Consider the following 5,727-nt stretch of genomic DNA (forward strand, 5'->3'; position numbering starts at 1 on the left):
GGGGGGGCCCCCCCTGCCAGTCGTGCCCTGGGGCCTGCGCTTGGGCCCCCTGGTGGCACACACCTAGGCCTTCCCAGGGATGCAGCGTCTGGGTTACACGCTTCTCCTAGTGTGGGCCTGGCCGTAGCTCCCCACAAGGCTACACCTGCCGTAACTCAGAGGCCCTGGGCGAGGACAGTTATGCGCAGGAAGCACCGCGAGGCTGGCCGTTCGCTCCTCCTGGTGGGGGGATCTCTGCAGGCAGCTGCGTGCTCAGCTCTGCAGAGGCTCACGCTGTGCACAGGCCACAGGGCCTCTTCCACGACACCGAGACGGCCAGGACAGACAGACTTCCCCGAGAGAAGCAGAGGGGTCGAGTGACAAAACAGGTGAGGGGGCTTTCTGCTCTGGAGGGGACACGCGCACAGGCGTGTGGCACCTGGCCAGGGGGCAGAGAATCCACGAGGATGCGCCTGAGGAGAGACAGGAAGCTGGGGAGGAAAACGCCAGCTCTCAGCTGCCCTGGTGCATCTCAGAGGTATCTGAATCTCCCCAAGGTAGTCTCCCCAGACTCACAGAGGAAATGAAAGAGAACCGGGGATGTTTCCCCGAAGACTCTCAGGCTGGTCTCTAACTCTGCCTGGCCTGCCATTGGCTAGATGAGGGCAGCTGAACGCTCCTCCGGCGGTGCTGTGCTGTGTGGGAGGGCTAGGAAGGGGCTGGAGGGGTCAGAGCAGCCACGCTGCTGTCAGTCCCTCTGCTGGACGGCACTAGGGCACAGGGACCCCTCAGCCGCCTGGCCTTCTCCTCCTACGGACCAGTCACAGGACTGATGGGCCAGTGGCGGGCCCCACACTGCCGGGTCCCCAGACAAGCGTGGAGGGAGCAAGTGGCTCCCCCTCATTCTCGGCACCCTGAGGCAGAGCAGATGCAAACTGCCTGTGGCCCGGGGTGAGCTGAGTCCCCCACGCCTGAGTCCCGACATCTTCCTAACAAAGCAGCCTCTGGGTCTTCACGTGAAGGCACCCCCACTTCCTGCACCAGGCTGCTTCTTCCAGGGAGGCCCAAGTCGGCCTCAGGGTCCCCTCAGCCCACATGCCCTGCCTGGGCCTCCCCAGGGAGGATGCAGGGTCTGGGTGTGCAGGGCAGGAGAGTCTCCTCACTGCCATGCTGCCCGCTGCTCAGACCTGTCCCCACCCTCAGTGCACCCCACGATGCCGTCCTCAAGCAGGGAGCACCTGGCCCGGGAGGGGAGCCACTGTCTCCACTGCTGCTGGGGAGCAGGGAGACGCAGGCCGGTGCAGCCATGTCACCTCCTGGGGCTCACCTAGCACGTGATCTGTGTCACAGCCCGAACTGTACCCTGGTGTGCTGTGTTCCCTCCACGGCGCCGCCCAGGGCTCCACACAGGGCTGCCAGGGAAGGCAGGAGAGCCAGAGCCGAGGGAGTCTGGCCCCCTCGCGTCCAGGCTGGCTGTGACGCTGCGCACTCTTGGCCAAGCGGCCCTGTGCGGGTTCTTCGGGATTTGTCGTTTGGGACAATTATACCAAAGTGCAGGAGCGGCTACTACTGCATCCAATTCCCTGCTCATCCCCTTCCAGCTCCTGGGCTGCCCTTGGGAATCTGAGCACGCCACCGTTTGTAGGGAGCCAGGACAGGCTTCCTATGCGCTGTCCTTCCAGGCTGGGCTCAGGCCGTGGGGGTCAGGACCTGACGCTGCAGCCCGGGGGCCGGGGGGGCCCTCTGGAGACACAGTGTTCTGATTATTAACAGCAACTGGAATCTGATGGGGGTGGCACGGGTCCTGGGAAAGGCTCTCAGCCCCTGGGATGTGCTGCTGGGGTGGGCAGGCTCAAGGGGCACCTAAGCTGGCTCCTGCTGTGTCCTCCATCCTCAGGAGTGACAGCCCTCGCCGGGATGGTGGCTACGAAGTGCCCTGAGCATTCAGAGAAGCCCCTGCCACGGCCCCTGCAGTGGAGGCTGAGGGGCTCTCCCAGCCTGAGCATAGTGAAAGGACTCTGCCCCGCTGTCAGCCTCAGCGCTCGCTCCCCAGCCTCCCACACTGCCACAAAAGAAAGGGGCCACCCATCAACCACCTGAAATGGAGGAAGAGTAACAGCAGGGACAGAAAGTAACATTTATTGAGTCTCCCCACCGGGTGTGCATCTTAGTGTCTCACTGCTACGAGGTGAGGAGTGATAGCTTGTCCATTTTAACGGCGAGGGAACTAAACTCGGAGAAGTCTAGTAACTTGCTCAAGGTGCAACAGCTTACGAGAACGGAGCTGCGACCTGCAGCCCGGGCACCTCTCCTGCCCCCAGGACTGGAGAGCCGGAATACCCATGAGACATGCACAGACCAGAGTGAAGGGGAGCGGGCTGGCTGGTTCGAGCAGACCCCAGCACGTCTCGGCTGCGGATACCACACACGCCAGGACCGCCCCTGCACTAAACTACACCCATGTCTCTCCCTGCCCGCGTGGCCTTGGCCCGTTGTTTCTCGGACTCGCGGCCCCGGGGTTGAGGACTTGTCCCCGTAACAAGTCTTCGCGTCTTCCATGCACTCTCTGAACGTGGGCCGAGCTCTCCGGGTCCTCCCGTCTGCACAGCCCTCCAGCTCCTGCACTCAGCCCTGAAGGGGGTACCGCATGGCCCCTTCTCAGCCGGGAGGTTACCCTGTGGACGGCCTGGCCAACCCAGCAGTCTGATGAATGTGTGCAGTACCGCGAGCCAGTCGGATCTCTTCTTGGACTGAACCTCCATCTGTCTCTTGAGGGGTCACTTTCAGCTGCTCTGATAAGCTCGCGGTGTCCCGCGGACTCTGCCAGCGGGAAACCCTCAGTGTGCTTGAAATGAATGGCCACCCCGCTCGGAGGAGCAGCGATTGCTAGCGACACCACACCTGCTCTGTGCCTCCCAGGCCATGTTCTGTCCCAGTGCCAAACCCTCGGAACATTACGTCAGCACCATACCGACTCAGTGGGCAGTGGGCAGTGCAGGCCAGACTGCACTCCACCTAGGGTGCCAGGACGGCTGAGCCCCTGACCCACATGCAGCGGCGGCGAAGGCTCTGGGGCTGCCACATGGACCCAGGTCCAGGAGTATTTCAGATTTCTTCACACCCCCGTCTCCTAACCTCAGGAAAATCTCTTTTCTTCTGCTAAATGTAGAATAACCTTGAAGTTTCTCTTTCCAGTAATGGTGCCTCATTTGGAATTTTCTTGGTTCATCAAAATCAGGCAAAACCTTCCCATGAATTCCTTGGCATCAGAACAGTCAGAAGGCCCGCCTGGGGCAGTGGGCCTGGACAGCCATCCTCAGTGTCACACCGGGCGTGGGGTTGCTGCGGGAAGTGCCTGTGAACTCTGCAGAGATGTATTCGATCATTTGTTTGCTGGAAGCTTTTCTGGGTGGTAGTGCAGGGAACGAGTTTTTATTCCAAAATTAACACTAGGCCTCAAAACAAGTTCTCCCCTACAAGATAAAAATACAACACGAGGCTGACTCACGCCCTCTGCTGTGCAGTGACTTAGGGCGTGAAGTCCTCCTGGGTGACGTCATTGTTCCAAGAGCTCACGGGAGGGCCGACATGGAGGGCGCGAGGTCTCCCTGGCTGGCTGCTGGCAGAGTCACTCTAGTGAGGCTGCCCATCACATGGGCTCACGGCTTCATGGCAGGAGGGTAAGGGACCTCTGAGGCCGGGGAACTGGCTTCGTGGCCAGATGCTCTTTCTCTGGTTCAAGGCAAGGAAGCAGTTTCTAGCCACCAGAGGGAGCCAGGAAGAAGCCACCAGAGTCCTGCCATGTCAGAGGTCCCCGTCCCTGCTATTCAGGGTGGGTTCCTCTCTAGTTCAGCTGACATTTGAGAGGGGATTTGTCATGCGTTCTATACTGTTACCAGATTAGACAAGCTAAACGTGACCAGCTTTTAGTGTCATTTACCAAGCGCCGCTGCAAGACCAGAGGTTATGCACTTCTGCTCTCCGTTGAAGGTCTGTGTATGAATGGAGTGAAACTGGCCTCCACCCTTTGGACTCAGCATGAGGGTGGCCCACTGTGTGGGTACACGCAGACCTGCGCGGAGCCAAGACCGCAGGCACGCGCAGTGTCAAGGGTCCTTCGGGTCTGAGGTCCCTAATCCGAGAGCGGCGGTGATGACAGGAATCTCCAGGTGGCAGGGCTCGGTCACGCCACACCCTGCGGCCCAGAAAGCCACCCTCAGGGAGCAGGCAGAGAGCAGAGCACAGGGCCATGCCCAGGCTGGCCCGCCGGCACACACTTTCGGGAACGCTGGCCGAAATGCTTGAAATGAAAGGTGCTTTGATGAACGCTTGTTTAGGATGGTTTGCAAGCAAGAAGGTCTGCAAGGCACATCAAAAAAACAGGCCCCTGGGGGCTACGTGACTGCTGCAACTCAGGACAGTGGTCAGCAGCGGACGCTCAGGGCCAGCACATGGAGGTAAGCAAGCCAATGGGCAGGTGTCGGCTGACATGACTGAGTGAGGGATGAAGACAGAGAATAAGGAACTTACCCTCACTCCCATGAACCTGTCCCTGAGAACGATCCATGAGAGCAAGAACACAAAAGCTTTGTTGCAGCAGAACAACACGGAGACATCCGTAGTGTTTACTTTCTTTATTGCATGTAAGTACAGGTAGTTTGTGAGTGTCCAAAGAACACCAAAGGGTGCTGCCTTGGTAAAAAACACCTTCAAAGTCAAGCCATTGTCTCCAAAAAATCGACAGCATTCCCTAAAACAAGGAAAGAGAGGCAGTGTTATTACATTCTCGGGGTGAGACAGACCTTTTTCTCCTATTCCCGGCTTTTTAATGTACTTTTCATTTTTAGCAATATAGGAGGGGGGCCGTTTGTTTATTATTATTTTAATAAATATTCCTACCAAGGCTTTCCACCCTACTGCTGTATTCCACAGAGAACGCTGCGCCGGAGCTGAAGTCAGAGACAACCCCTTCTGCTCCTGGGAAGTTTGGAGCCGATGAAGGCAGCGCTGGGATTATCTGACCTGATCACTGCTAACCGGCTGAAGGATTCTGTCATACATGCTCAGTAAAGGAAGGAAGCCATTGCATCTTTTGCATCTTGTTTCTTTTTTTTTTTTTTTTTAGATAGAAGAGGTGGTGCCGGTGGAGGAGGAGGATGGATATGCCAAAAGAATTCAATGAAACACATTTTAAAATTTTGTCCCTGGGATGGCATCGTGGTTATGTTGCTGAACTCCCATATGGCCGACCCGACCACAGTTTGAGTCCTGGGATGGTACAGCAGTTACATTGCTGAACTCCCACATGGCTAACTACAGTTCGAATCCCGGGATGGCATGGCAGTTACGTTTCTGAACTCCCACACGGCCAGCCATAGTTTGAGTCCCAGGATGGCATAGCAGTTATGTTGCTCAACTCCCACATGGTCATCCACAGTTCGAGTCCCTGTCACGGTGGGAAAATCACACTGGGCACATGTGCATGGGTGCCCAAAATCCTGAGAGGAAAATGGAAGAGAAGGGATTGTGGTGTGGCCATCCTCTCTGAGGGGTGATTTCTCATGTTCCCTCTCACTGTTTCTGTTTCTATCTCTCTCTGGTGAGCTCAAAAGGCAAAAACCTCTCAAAAATAAATAAATAAATAAATAAATAAATAAATAAATAAATATGAAAAACGAAGTATCTTGTCCCAAATTGAAGCCACTTCTTGGGGAGGCTGAATACATTCTGGCTGTGACACAGGCAGTG

The 5,727-nt window shown here is 57.0% G+C and overlaps 1 protein-coding gene across 1 annotated transcript in view; it reads right to left on the reverse strand.

Moving 5' to 3' along the window:
* SLC35F3 (solute carrier family 35 member F3) overlaps positions 1-5,727 on the reverse strand; it is a 79,387-nt gene that overhangs the window by 7,572 nt on the left and 66,088 nt on the right.

The sequence above is a fragment of the Tupaia chinensis genome, unplaced genomic scaffold (genome assembly GCF_000334495.1).
Source record: "Tupaia chinensis unplaced genomic scaffold, TupChi_1.0 Scaffold000161_1, whole genome shotgun sequence".
In the NCBI taxonomy this organism is placed as follows: domain Eukaryota; kingdom Metazoa; phylum Chordata; class Mammalia; order Scandentia; family Tupaiidae; genus Tupaia; species Tupaia belangeri.